A 15313-nucleotide genomic window follows, 5' to 3' on the forward strand; every position below is an offset into this window, starting at 1 on the left:
TTTAAGTACATCTGCATTTGTGCAGCTGCCCTAGACTATATGAAGGGGAGTACAGTGTGTCAAAACTCTAGCTACGAAGATCTTTGTAAAAATCTCTTGTATGTATGTACCTTACCTAAATAAACATTTATTTATTTATTTATTTATTTATTTATTTATTTATTTATTTATTTATTTATAAGAACGTCACGAAGCAGTTTAAAACTGCTAAATAATTCTACGGACATCGTAACTAAAATATCCGACTTGATTACATGCAAATCGCAGGGGGGAAAGATGCTCAATTATGCACGTTTCCTTTGACCTAATGTTCTCTATTCACCTCGCAGCAAATAATGGTGCCTGGGAGTTAGTCAATCTTTGTTGGTTGTACCTGGAGGAATTAATTAAAGGTCAGTAGTTGGCAGAGCGAGAACCTCGGTTCATGCTTTGTCCCTCGACTGTGGTTTTTAGTTTAGCTTTAATTTAGTTTATCTTGCTCTACGTGGTAGTGGAAAAAAAGGTACAGAGGTATATTTAACAGACATTGAGAAACTATATACAGTATATATATCGAGGTCCCATGTATATGTTTCAATGACTGACTTTTCCCAGAAAACGACTCACAGTTACACTTAATAAACTGCTATAAGCGAGAACGCTTTAATAAAGAACAAATAACTTAACAGTTTAAGTGTTTGGATAATCGTATAGTTAACTCAACGGGTTAACGAGGGCGGACCGACGTATAGTGACGATTAACGACTCTCGTCCACCGTATACTGACATATTAACGAGTATATATATGGCCAGTGCCTCGGAATTGGTGGGGGGTGGAGGGGTAGGGGGGTTACGGAGGCAAGAGAGTGCCTCGGGGTGCCACCAGAGGGCAGAGTATTCGTGGCGTCAGCAGGCATCTCCGGTGTCAGGGTGGAGGAGGAGGAGCCGCTCCAGTTACCTCAACTGCTCGCTTTACCTCCTTCACCAGCACCAAAGAACCCTCCCTACACACACACAGACACACTGCCGTCTTCCAGCCGCCTAGGTAATCTCCAGGTGCTTACGTCACCTGAGGAGAAGGCCAAGACAGACAGAGAGAGAGACATTCGCTGCCTTCTATAAATGACTCAATATTTACTAATCAGCAACGTTGTCTGTTCTCAGATGTTTTCCAGTAAGGGATTTATTCCCCCAGGATTTATATTTGCCCTGAACGTCACGTATCGCAGACATGCTTGTGTTATTACAGAGCAGGAGAGTGTAAAGATAACCTGTGTTACTCCCTATATTTAAGGAGCCACGCACTTCCCCGTACCTAAACAATTTGTGCATTGGCCTCTCGTAGGCCAGGCAGGAGAGATGCCAAATTCTTTTTCTAGGGGAAAGAATGCAAACTGCGATTATTTCGAAGCCGGCAATAAAAGAAACTTTCCTTCGTTAGTTCACGAAAGAGAGCATTCGTCAGTATATATATATAGGTGCACGCTTTTAAATCGGTGGCTGTATTTATGGAGGCAGTTGTAAGGGCGGAGGAGTGTTGCCAGAGAGCGGCCGGGTGTGTAGTGTGAGGGCGGGTGTGGGTGTAGGGGTGAGGTCACCAGTGTGTGTGGTGGTGTCGGGGATCTGCAGCAACCTTCACCAGCAGCCAGCATATCCCAGCTGCAGCAGGAGCCGCTGTAGCGAGCAGGGCAGCAGTCGCGCAGGTTGGGGGAGGCAGGAGTGTGTGTGTGTGAGCCACAGCTGCCGCCTGTCCAACCGGGGTTATTTTTACACTTGGTGGCCTGATAATTTTGGCAAGGGTTTGCGTGGAGGAGAGCGGCGCACAGCACCAGTCTGGGTTGTGGTGAGCAAGGAATGGGTGGGCAGGAGGCTGTGTGTGGCGCTCCCGCCCTCTAAGCTGTGTACTCAGTAGTGGCAGTACCCGTGGTAGTGGTTGTCCAGGCACAGTGGTCGGCCGGGTGGTCAGCCTCTCGTAATTTAAGTGGTGCCCCAAGTGGCCCGTGTTTTTGGCCTCGTGGCCGTGTTATATTTAAGGCCACTTGTGAGGGCGGCGCCGGCGGGGCCCCCAGTGTCCTGACGACATATAGTGTGCCTGCAGTAGCAGCAGCCCTTGGCACGCCCTACAGCACTGGACCCTCCCCTGCGGCCACCCTCTGTATGATGCACCTGTGGCCACCACCATCGCCGCCACACCCACCCACTGTATAGGCGACCATGTGGGCGGGTGATCGTGGGCGTGTGGGGCAGCGATGTTGAGTTGGCGGCCCGCCCGTGAGAAGGGGTAGTCACCCTTTCACACGCCCACCTTTCCTAATACTGGAGTCTTCTTGCTACGCCCGCTAAACCGTGAGTACCAGGTCTTCCTTAACGCTGTCTCCAGTTGGATTCTCGTAGATAATTCACACAGTATCAGGTCTTTTCCCTACTATGTAGAGGCGGGAGAAATATAAAATCGTGTATCAATGAGTCTGTGTTCTTGTAGTTGTAGCCTAGGGAGCGTAATTAACATTGCTAGTATGTGTTAATTGTTTTATCATTATCATCTTGCAATGTGATGGTTTCCACTATCACGATGAATATATATGGTGTCATAAAGAAAGAATATCCTGAATGTTGGTGTTATCACGCGGGATTTCATATTGGGGATTATTTATCTGGTGATCGGTAAAGAAGCCACCCAAAAGGTGGCACGGGCATGAATAGCCCGTAAATTATCTGTCGGGACCGTGGAGAAATTAATAGTTCTTGATTTGGTTCATGCTTCTCACCAATGGTGGCGCCTCCATATTTTCCCCATGAAGTGCTTCACTATTTGCATACATGACGTAAAGGTCCTAACCTTGTGAATTCGGTCAAAAGACCTCGTAAGGCTATACCTATACAGTTCCGAAAGCACCGTGGCTTCGCTTTTAAGACTTCAGATAAATAGCTATTCTTATTACTGGAAATAGAACTGACGAACATACCCAAAGCAAACCTATTTATTTTTATCCGAGCGACATGATTAGCATATTCGTATTAGCGACACGATTGCATATTCATTGGTCACACGTCATGTCTCGTTAGGCACATTTTGTGAGCAATAGTATGACTATGCAATTTACACTATTATAAAATAAATCACAGGAATTGTGTGCGGTAGCCATCTGAATGCATTAACTTTTACTGCAGCTCGCTGCTCCTTAGTTCTCATAATGAATGTTCTCGCACCCCTTACAATAACTCGTTGAAGTAGAATAGATTATCTTTTGGGTACAAACTTGGTACTGTATATAGTATGCAAGCAAATATTTCATATCTAATTACAATTATATCTAGACAATTACATGGTATAATTATTTTTAAGTATATGGTTGAGTAGTAACATTGCTTTTTTATTCTGTACTTTAAAAGAACAGAACTGTATTGTTTCTTTTTTGTTTAATGATGTTCCAAAGACGAGGAGGTTTTAAATGGCCACATGCATGTTTTATATATACAATGTTAATAAACATTGAAATATGTATATAATGTTAAAAATAACATACAAGTTTGACGAAACAGTAGTTGTACTCAAGTGCTTGTACTTAATTTGTCTTTTTGATGATTTGCCTTCAACAAAATCTGCCACGTCACTCCCCGGTCTGGGGAGCCGGTCGGCCGAGCGGACAGCACGCTGGATTTGTAATTCTGTGGTCCTGGGTTCGATCCCAGGCGCCAGCGAGAAACAATGGGCAGAGTTTCTTTCACCCTATGCCCCTGTTACCTAGCAGTAAAATAGGTACCTGGGTGTTAGTCAGCTGTCACGGGCTGCTTCCTGGGGGTGGAGGCCTGGTCGAGGACCGGGCCGCGGGGACACTAAAGCCCCGAAATCATCTCAAGATAACCTCCTCCCTGGTGTGGTCGGCCCTACCTTAGGGGGGGGGGGGAGGAGAACATCAAAGGTTAAGAGCTATTGATAGAAACAACTTTGAAAAAAAGGGGCGCCGTTAACCCAATATTATTACAACATTCCCTCGTCTAGCCTTTCTTGACTGGGGATATATATATAAATTAGGGGAAAGCATCAAAGACTAGAACACGTAACAACCGATGCAAGTTTCACAATTTGTTGAGAAATCGGGTTGGGTGGAAATTTGATCTTTATCGTGTGGACCAGTAGGACTATCCCGCCTTCTGGCCAGGCTCGTTAAAGCCGCGGCCGTCCCTAGACACGTATTGATTAACTTTAACATACTGTTTATTAACAAAAAGTTTGTTTTCGTATATAAATTAATGTTATTATTTTTGACCAGACCACACACTAGAAATTGAAAGGACGACGACGTTTCACAATCGACTTGAGAATGGTCCAGGACGGACCGAAACGTCGTCGTCCCTTCAATTTCTAGTGTGTGGTCTGGTCAACATACTTCAGCCACGTTATTGTGACTCATCGCCTGCATAATGTTATTATTAATTAAAGTTCTATGTATAGTTAGGTGTGGGTTAGGTTCCGTCCTCATACCAGGTCCATTCCATCCAGCGGTCGGCCCCAAAGACGCACTCATCAATTTTAACATGCTGTTCATTCAAAACAAGAATTTTCTCAAATATAAATTAATATTGTTATATATAAGCATATTGTGCATATTTAGGCATTGATTAGGTTAGGTGTTTAGGTTCTGTTGGCGATTATTTGTATTTGTAGTACGTGGGTGATTAGATTAGATTTAACCCCCACATTTACAGCGTTGTGGTTCGAACTAAAAATCGTCAGTGAAGCACTTGTTCCGGAAGTGTTCTGACGTCATCAGTTGAGAGTCGTGTGTAAACCATTTGTCATTCATAAACAGGGCTTGGCGGGTGCATGGAATGGACTTTGGCCTTTGTTTATGAGGACGATCTGGTCCATTTAAAAGGCTTTTAGCTACTGTCACTACTAACTACAGCAACGTGTTTTCTCGATGCTAACAGCCACCAAAGGGCTTCTAGGTCATAAGCCCTCCTAGCAAATGGTGTCCGCGTCATAAGCCTTCCTAGCAAATAGTTGCTAAATCACAGGCTTCCAATCTGAAACTTTTCTGGGTCTAGTAGCTCAATTTGTGCCTTCAGTTTTAAGCCGCGTTAAACGTTAACAAATTCATTTGAATGTATTCATCTTATCAGAGCATGTAAACAAAATTCTAGAAGCTAGGCCTAATAATTGGTTGGTCAGGAAATGTGATAATATTAGTCATGGTACAAGTGAACCAGGAAAATATAATATATACAATATAATATTTGATCACGGGAAGCAGCGACAATTTCAACGTATGCTTTCACATTAATTGGATAGACAAAAATATAGATATTAGAGGACAAAGAGAAAAGGGAATAGTAAAATAAAAGGGAAACGGAGCAGATAGAGGTACGAGAGAGAGAGAGAGAGAGAGAGAGAGAGAGAGAGAAAGTGAGAGAGAATACAACTAATGACCTCCAGTTCCTTCCTCCGGCCAACTTAGCCGTTATAGGAATTTCTTAATTACATTTTCTTGAGGGTGTTGCTTGCAAGACTTTCAAGATTGCTGGGAGTCGCAGCGTCGTATTGCCTGTGTTGAGCAAGTAATTACCAAGATAAGGCGCTGAGTCTCTAGGTTATGACTCAATACAACGTCAGTGCCAGTCCTCCAGCAAATTTTTACGCTTTTACTTTCAAAAAAGTTGGCAGAAATATATTGGATACCTAGATGAAAATAAACACGCGCGCGGGGTCCAAAAGCTGGAGCTCGATCTTACAGGCACAGATAGGCGAGTACAAATAGGTGAGTATACACACACACACACACACACACACACACACACACACACATACCCACCACGGGTGGAACACGAACAAGGGGCAACCCGTTCTCGCAAATTTAATAAGTCAATATTGACTTATTAAATATGTGCATAGGTGACATACTTAACATAATAGATACCCTTAAAAAGATTCATAGAAAACACCGACCTTACCTAACCTTGTTAGTATCTTAAGATAAGCATCTTATTGCTTCGTAATTACAATTATTACCTAACCTATAATAGGTATAGGTTAAGTAATAATTGTAATTACGAAGCAATAAGATGCTTATCTTAAGATACTAACAAGGTTAGGTAAGGTCGGTGTTTTCTATGAATCTTTTTAAGGGTATCTATTATGTTAAGTATGTCACCTATGCACGTAGTTAATAAGTCAATATTGACTTTACGAATTTGCGAGAACGGGTTGACAAGGGGACACAGGTGGAAACTTGAGTACCCAAATGAGCCACAGGGACGTTAGAAAGAACTTTTTCAGTGTCAGAGTAGTTAATAAATGGAATGCACTAGGAAGTGATGTGGTGGAGGCTGACTCCATACACAGTTTCAAATGTAGATATGATAGAGCCCAGTAGGCTCAGGAATCTGTACACCAGTTGATTGACAGTTGAGAGGCGGGACCAAAGAGCCAAAGCTCAACCCCCGCAAGCACAAATAGGTAAGTACACACACACACTGTGGGAGGGCGTTTCCGCAAGTATTACCCTTACTAACTGTAGATGTTGTTGTTAAAGATTCGCTACCTTTTTTTTTTTTTTTTTTTTTTGAGATATTATACAAGAGTTGTTACATTCTTGTACAGCCACTAGTACGCGTAGCGTTTCGGGCAAGGTCCCTGGAATACGATCCCCGCCGCGAAGAATCGTTTTTTCATCCAAGTACACATTTTACTGTTGTGTTAAACAGAGGCTACAGTTAAGGAATTGCGCCCAGTAAATCCTCCCCGGCCAGGATACGAACCCATGACATAGCGCTCGCGGAACGCCAGGCGAGTGTCTTACCACTACACCACGGAGACTGTCAGACTGGAACAAAGTTCCAAGTAGCACGGGCTATGGTGAGCCCGTAGTGCCTTTAACTGTAGAAGATTGTAGGACTGAGCTTTAGGAGCCAAGGCCGCCGCGAGGAAGAAGCTGTGCGGTCATACCATCCCTCAGTGTCTGGACTGCACGGCGGGTTAAGTCTCCAGTATTGAGCTCCACAATCACCACCTCCAATCTCGCTCCGGAGACTAATAGCTGTAACTCGTTTTATTTCGGTCATTATTCAACCCCTTCACGAGAACACGAGAGTGAAAGTGAGTGTGTGCGTGCGTGCGTGCGTTCGTAAATGGATATACAGTATTTTATGATATTAGATTACGGTGCTGGGTATTAATATCCTAAATTTATCTCTCCCGTTTGTAAATTTAATATTAAAGTTGTATAGATTCGTTAGGCATGTAAGTCTGTGGCGCGGGTTCGATTCCCGCACCAGGCAGAAACAAATGGGCAAAGTCACCCTGAATGCCCCTGTTACCTAGCAGTAAATAGGTACCTGGGAGTCAGTCAGCTGTCACGGGCTGCTTGCTGGGGTGTGGGGAAAAAAATAGTAATCAGTTGATTGACAGTTGAGAGGCGGGCCGAAAGAGCAAAGCTCAACCCCCCGCAAACACAACAATAACTAGGTGAATACAAGCCCACTGCTCATCTACGAACACCTACACCCCCTTCACACACTCCCCAACTACCACTACCCCGCCCACCACCACCACCACCACCACCACTACACCACCACCACTACTCTGCCCACACACACCTTGATGGCCAGTAGCAAGATAGATTAAATGACGGGCAGTCAGTGGCTACCCAGGCTCAGATTTCAAACCTTCATTCAAACACCCGCATCTGTTGGCTTGGCTGACGGGTCTACTACAGATAGTGCCAGAACTCGTAGCGGCAGGAGAGGAAGTAGAAGTAGAGATATAAGCAAGGGGGAAAAACAAGGGGAATTAAAATAAGGAAAGAGAGGTGTGAGCGAACAGGTCCTGGTGAAAGACCAGCGTAATAAACCTGTTTTGATCCTGATAGCCTGACTGACCAGTGGCCCACGCCCTGTCCTCGGCTACACTCCCATAAACCCACACACTAGCCCAACACCCACCCCGCCCACGCACACCCTGCAACACCCCCCGCCCCGACCACCCACACCTCGTCCAAACGACGAGGTGTGGGTGGTCGTTCCCCTTCCCCATACACCTTGCACTTGATTGTGTCTACTTGCAGTGAAATTTAACCCGAGGGCCAGAGCTGCCTGTACCCTGTTATGACCTTGTAACCCTCCCACATCCAACCCCCAAACATGTACTGTCCAACCCCCACACACTTGCCTATTCCTCTCGCCCACACTATCCAGCAGGCCCACACCAGGTCCTATCCTTGCCCCCGCCAGCCCCAACCTTGTCCCAACCCTACCCCGTCTGCCCACAGCCTCTCCCTACTGTTGCATTGCAAAGGGCACTCCTTCCCTAACTCGCCCTTGGACCAAGTTATTGTAAGTCAAGCGTCCCCCAAGTGTTTGTCCCTAAGTCGGGGTTGGGGAGTAGAACTCCAAGGATTTGCTCATGGTTCGACCCCAGTTCGAACCTCTCACTCCCCACTAGCCGGAAGACCACGTGCCCAGGTGTATGAAATCCTTCGTCTGTTGACCCCGTACAGTTAACAATCGTCTGGTGATTCACTTTACATATGACTCTACACGTGACTCCAATAGCAAGAGTCCCAGCAGGTGATTCTTGACCGGTAACTGTTGATAGGTAGTTCCCTACTCGACCAATTATTCCCAGCAGGTAACTCACAACATGGTGGTCTCCCTCTCAACAAATGACATTTAGTATATAGTTCCCAACGGTTAACCTATCTACCCAACAAATGATTCTTGACATTCAGCTCCGAACAAGGAATCCCGATGGTTTAAGGTGTGAAAGCGATCTTTACTAATACCCACACACTATACTCCTCTGACCTTCTCCCTTATCCTTCACATTTCACCTCTCACACCCACAAGCAACTATCCACCCCTTCCTTACCTTAGTGTGTGTGTGTGTGTGTGTGTGTGTGAGAGAGAGAGAGAGAGAGAACGAACGATCTGTCTGTCTGTCTAAGTGTAGTTACAGGATGAGAGCTATTCTCGTGATGTCCGTCTTCCCAATACATTTTGTCATATAACGCTTTGAAACTACTGACAGTTTTGGCCCTCTACCTCCCAAGTTAACGTGTTCCAGTCGTGTAATGTTAGGTCATCTTGCAGGGCAATTTTCTAAGGCTTTTATCTTCCCAAGTAGCCTAGCCTCATTAGCAAACATGTTCATACAGTTGTGATACCTTCTGGTAGATCATTTATGTAGTGGCCCAGTGGTTCCCAAGCTCTTTATGGTCATTATTACTTTTCCATATAACATCCTTATTAACGGCTCCTACACTCAGTATTATATACAGTTTCAGTTACCTGTGAGCTCACTCCATCCCCCCCGCCCTACCCTCTGGTAATATAACCTGTACACTGCCTCAACTTATGGCCCCCTACATATTGCAAACCCCCCCCCCCCCAAGGGGGGTCATGGTGCCCAGTCTGGGAACTCATAAACAAAGGCCAATGTCCATTCCATGCACCCGCCAAACCCCCTGTTTATGAATGAAAATCGGTTTCCACACGACTCACAACTGCTGACGTTCGAACATATCCGGAACAAGTGCTTCACTGACGAATTTTATTCGAACCACAACGCTGTAAATGCTTCACCCACGTACTACAAATACAAATAATCGCCAACAGAACCTAAACACCTAACTTAACCTATGTCAATATATGCATAATATGCTAATATATTATAATATTAATTTATAGTTGAGAAAATTCCTGTTTTGAATGAACAACATGTTAAAATTTATGAATGCGTCTGTGAGGTCGACCGCTGGATGGAATGGACTTGGGTCGAGGATGGGTTGTGGTAAATATTTCACCCACGTACAAATAATCGGCAACAGAACCTAAACACCTAACCTAACCAATGCCTAAATATGCACAGTATGCTAATATATATCACACATTATTAATTTTTATTTGAGAAATGTTCCTATTTTGAATGAACAACATGTTAAAATTGATGAATGTGTCTTTGGGGTCGACTGCTGGATGCAACCCGTCCTCAGACCGAGTCCATTCTATGTTGGGGAAAGGTGGGGGGGGGGGGTGGTAATACTAGGTGTACCTAGTGAGCAAAACATAGTTCTGGTGGCCCGGAAGATGAAGTCCTTCATGAAACGGACAGATATATCCAGGAGTTGATATCACACCAAACCTGTCCCCTGAAGCCCACATAAAAAAATAACATCTGCGGCGTATGCAAGACTGGCTAACATCAGAACTACCGTCAGGAACCTGTGTAAGGAATCCTTCAGAACCTTGTATACCACATATGTAAGACCAATCCTGGAGTATGCGGCCCCAGCATGGAGCCCGTACCCTGTCAAGCACAAGACGAAGCTGGAAAAAGTTCAGAGGTATGCCACTAGACTAGTCCCAGAACTAAGAGGCATGAGTTACGATGCTGAGTGAAATGCTCCTTACGTCACTGGAAGACAGAAGAGTAAAGGAAGACATGATCACTACCTACAAAATTCTCAGAGGAATTGACAGGGTAGATAAAGATAACTGTTTTGGTGGGACGCGAACAAGGGGACACAGGTGTAAACTGAGTACCCAAATGAGCCACAGGGACGTTAGAAAGAACTTTTTCAGTGTCAGAGTAGTTAACAAATGGAATACATAAGGCAGTGATGTGGTGGAGGCTGACTCCATACACAGTTTCAAATGTTGATATGATAGAGCCCAATAGGCTCAGGAATCTGTACACCAGTTGATTGACGGTTGAGAGGCGGGACGAAAGAGCCGAAGCTTGACGCCCGCAAGCACAATTAAGTGAGTACACAAACACACGGTTGGAACAATGTCAGTGAGAAGGTGGTGGATGCCAAAACCATGAACAGTTTCTATCGCGTGACATACATTACCGGGAAGACGGGACACCACGAGCGTAGCTCTCATAACTCCACTTAATTACACGCTCTCCACTGCAGGCTGCACTGCTAAAGATGATTGAATACCCTCTCAGAATTATATTGCTGGGAGAAGACAGCATGGGTTATGGCTTTCAGAGTAGGCTAAGTATACCACAGTAAAGTTTCATTTGTGTGGTGAACAATGGAAAATGAATAAGATTTAATAGGTGAAATAGGTGCAACTGTTGAGAGAGTGACCTTCTCGCCCGGCATTTGCTGTTGCCTTTCATGCAGTGCTGAGTAACTCGCCAGCTTCACAGCTTGGCCAAGAGCCTAAATCCTGACATTCGTTGTCTCTGCTCCTCTCCCTCTCCTTCCTGCCTTCTTCCCTCTTCCACTCCATCCTTGCCGTTCCTACGCCCTTCCCTCTTCTACTCCATCCTTCACGTTCCTACTCCCTTCACTCCACTATTCCCGCTGCCCCTTCCCCCGTCATCGTTGTTCTTAAGTTCTTTCCTTGGTAGTCCATCACTTGAGGTGGACGGTAGAGCGACGGTCTCGCTTCCTGCAGGTCGACGTTCAATCCCGGACCGTCCACAAGTGGTTGGGCACCATTCCTTCCCCGCCGTCCCATCTCAAATCCTTATCCTGACCCCTTCCCAGTGCTATATAGTCATAATGGCTTGACGCTTCCCCTGATAATTCTCTCTCTCTTTCCTCGGTAAGGAATACTGCGCTCCACCGATTGAGAGCCCAGGCGAGCAGGGCTTGGGAAGCCCCTTCTCCTGGACAAATGATTGGAGATTGATTAATGTCCTCCATCTCGTCCAGGGACAGGTCCTATGGATTCAAGACGTGATTAGAACTAACCCAAAGGTTAGATGAATATTGTTCTTTATAACGGCGTCAATGACACAGCATCGGCGCCAGGAAAAAATGGTTGATAAATCAGTCTTCGTCTTGCACTAACTTCCCATCTTCCCCTCCCAACTCCCCATCTCCCCTCAGTTCTCCATCTTCTCCCAACTCCCAATCTCCATATCCCATTCTCTCTACTCCCTATCTAACTACACCAACTTTATAAATGGCATATCTTCCTTTGTGAAGCACAAAAACGCCAGTAAATATACTTTTTATGGTATGAAGCTAACGTTATGTCTGTCGACATTGGTTTAGGATTTCTAAGTGGCGCAGAAAATGAGTAGGGGTTACCTTGAGGTGCTTCCGGGGCTTAGTGTCCCCGCAGGCCCGGTCGTCGACCAGGCCTCCTGGGACAGTAAATATAATAATAGGGGAGCGGCAGTAAATTCACTTTTTAATTCACACTCAATTAGCCTAAGAAAATGAACCGCTGCCATAGTCAACAAATACTCTGAATATTGTGTTACGGAGTCCCTTGATCCTCTGTGCACATTTTGCCATTCCTTGGTCATACAAGCATTCTGTTTACCATCCAGAAACACATTGGCTAACATTCGGTGTTATTAGGCCAGAAAGAAATTGAAGAAATTGAATTAGGCTAGCGGCATTCGGCCTGTGATTTAGGAAATTTCCCCCGATGTATTTAGTAATTTCACTAAGTCTTGTATTAATAAAATAGTAGCTTGTAAAACCGTCTAGAAGTTTCATCACATGACTGTCTCAACCAATCAGCAGAGTGATATCACAGCAGTATTTAACGGGCTGCGCAAATCACCTAATTACTTGAACAAATCCACAAGGGCCGTGACGAGGATTCGAACCTGCGTCCGAGAGCATCCCAGAAGCTGCCTTAATCTAATAAGGCAGCAAATAAGGCAAACCTTAAGCACCTAATTACTTCAACATCCCACTCCCTAGTGTTGTGATTACAAGCAAGCCTAACTTGGCAGAAATATGCCAAGTTGAAAATTAGTGGGATCCATGAGGAGGATTCGAAGGTTGGGGGGGGGGGGGGAGGGGAGATTTGTAGTGGTGTAGGGCGTGTGTTTCGGAGTACCAAGTGTGCCAGTTCGAAAGAACTGGCACACTTGACCCCTACTGATTTTCTCACTGATACATCACGTTGATGTGAATTCAACAAATGAACAACTCCACAAAGGCCGTGACGAGGATTCGAACCTGTGTCCAGGAGCATCACAGACACTGCCTTAATGGACTGAGCTACGACAGGGTTGATGCATCACGTTAGTGTGATCTCTGTGTGTGTGATGTGAATTCATTGTGCATTTACTAGCCTTGTGATACGCAACGTCGAGTACAGTTATATTATTAACTAACTGTTGACGGTAGCTTAAAGGGAAACTACACCAGTCACTATTATATATAACCACTTGCTAAGAACAACCTGTCCTTTTAAAAATAACGTCGCTCTTGGCTGTTTGCCCGTATGGCCGAAAGTGGACGTAATTTGAAAATTAAAAAAAATGAAAATAAATTTGGGATTTTGTTTTCAACAACAGTAAGTTAAGGGTCCTCTGATAGGTTAGGTGGGCAGGAAATTCTCATAAAGTTTCAAATTTTTATGAAAAATGTTAATTGAAAGTTTCCTCTCCTAACCTTTCCGAGTAAGCCGGATGACTCAAACAGAAAACGGAACAGTACGTCACTTTTGTGAGTCGATTTCATTTCAAATTACGTCCACTTTTAGCCATAGCGTGCCATACGAGCGAAAAGTGACGTTATTTTTAAGAGGACGGGTTGCTCTACTAGCCAAGAGGACGGGTTGCTCTACTAGCTCTACTAGCCATTCACTGGGGATGCAGACGGCTGGGAGGTAACACTTGCTAACGGGAATATTCACTTTTCAGAAATTCCTGACCTTCCTGACTCAGAAATTCCCGACAGTAAACCTTACGAGTTTACAGAAATTCAGATAGAGGCAATTAAGAGTAGGTAGCATGTGTTGTAGAACAGTATAGGAGCAGAAGTACAGGTAGGACTTTCAAATCAAATTATGCTGCTACACAGGCTGTTTATAGTAGAAATGTTTTAAAATTACAACAGCTGTGGGCGAACTCTAACGCTGTGCAGTGTAATTGCTGTTTTGAACAGCAGAACATTTAGAACCTGTACTTGAGGTCGATCTCGAACCCATTGTTGATGTGATGACTTATATTGAATTTTGTAACTAGCTCATCAAGATTGTAACTTGCTTAGCTAAATGAATTGTGGGGTTCAGTCCCTGAGCCCATTATGTGCCTCTGTAACCCTTTCCACTACCGCCCACAAGATGGGTATGGGGTGCATAATAAATGAACTAAACTAAAAAACTAAAGTGACACGTTCAGTAATAGTCCACATCATATTAATACCCCGATATGTAGCAATTGCTGCGAGTCAGCTGCACTTTAGGACACCTCTTTTATAAATGCGGCCGATCAGGTCACACCGATCGTCTGATTACCAAGTTCGCCTAGTCTAGTCTACAACTAGTCTACACCTAGCTAGGGAACACCACCAGGTCTTTTAAAGGCTAACCAATGTTGTAGCCATCTTGATTTTAGTCAGTACCTGGTTGGTTGATACCTGGTTGATGGGGTTCTGGGAGTTGTTCTACTCCCCAAGCCCGGCCCGGCTCGAGGCCAGGCTTGACTTGTGAGAGTTTGGTCCACCAGGCTGTTGCTTGGAGCGGCCCGCAGGCCCACATACCCACCACAGCCCGGTTGGTTCGGCACTCCTTGGAGGAAACTAGTTTCCTCTTGAAGATGTCCACTGTTGTTCGATCTGTGCTGACGTTTATCATACAGCGCATCCTGTCTAATTGATAAACAAGACTCCAGAGTCTTCTGAGACTTCCGTATTGTCTTCCGAGAACATAGCACCTTGTTTTGTTATTGGTTTGTGTCAGTTAACTTGGCCGATACTCTCACTAACTGGCCGCACATGTACTCAGCGCCGAGGCGATCTGTGACCCAACTTAGTCATCCTACAAAGAATGTCGCATTTTGATTGATTAAGATTAAACCACCCAAAAGGTGGCACGGGCATGAATAGCCCGTAAAATGTTGTAGATCATGCGGTGTCAAACACAACACCTGCGGTCCGCGGACCCGTTTATATGCGGCCCACGATACACTCGCTGCTTCATGCGCATCATGAGTACTCAACTAACACAGTTTAAGAATTTGTGTGCATACAACAAATTAAGACCTTTACAGTTTACACACACACTCACACACACACACAGTTTACACTCACAGTTTACACAACACTTACACACAATATTACAGACACATTAACAGGGCGAACACCTTTAGGACTTCCCTTGGTGGGTGCGTATATATATGTATACATATATGTATGCGAACAAGCCTGAATGGTCCCCAGGACTATATGCGACTGAAACCAGGAGGCTGTTTATAACAATAACAACAGTTGATTGGCAAGTTTTCATGCTTGTAAACTGTTTAATAAATGTAACCAAAGCCGTCAAAGATTGAGGAAAGATGTACACGTTCGTAAGTACTTGCGTAACTGCTTCGTGAATCTGGCCCCTGGCGTCTAGTGTGAGA

The 15313-nt window shown here is 44.8% G+C and overlaps 1 protein-coding gene across 1 annotated transcript in view; it reads left to right on the forward strand.

Annotated features, from left to right (window-relative positions):
- Positions 1-895: 895 nt before the first annotated feature.
- Positions 896-15313, forward strand: part of LOC123767354 (uncharacterized) — a 126182-nt gene continuing 111764 nt past the window's right edge. Inside the window, 1 exon segment of the mRNA XM_045756985.2 lies at positions 896-2325. The gene's annotated coding sequence lies outside the window, so the exon portion shown is untranslated.

The sequence above is a fragment of the Procambarus clarkii genome, chromosome 74 (assembly GCF_040958095.1).
Source record: "Procambarus clarkii isolate CNS0578487 chromosome 74, FALCON_Pclarkii_2.0, whole genome shotgun sequence".
Lineage (NCBI taxonomy): Eukaryota > Metazoa > Arthropoda > Malacostraca > Decapoda > Cambaridae > Procambarus > Procambarus clarkii.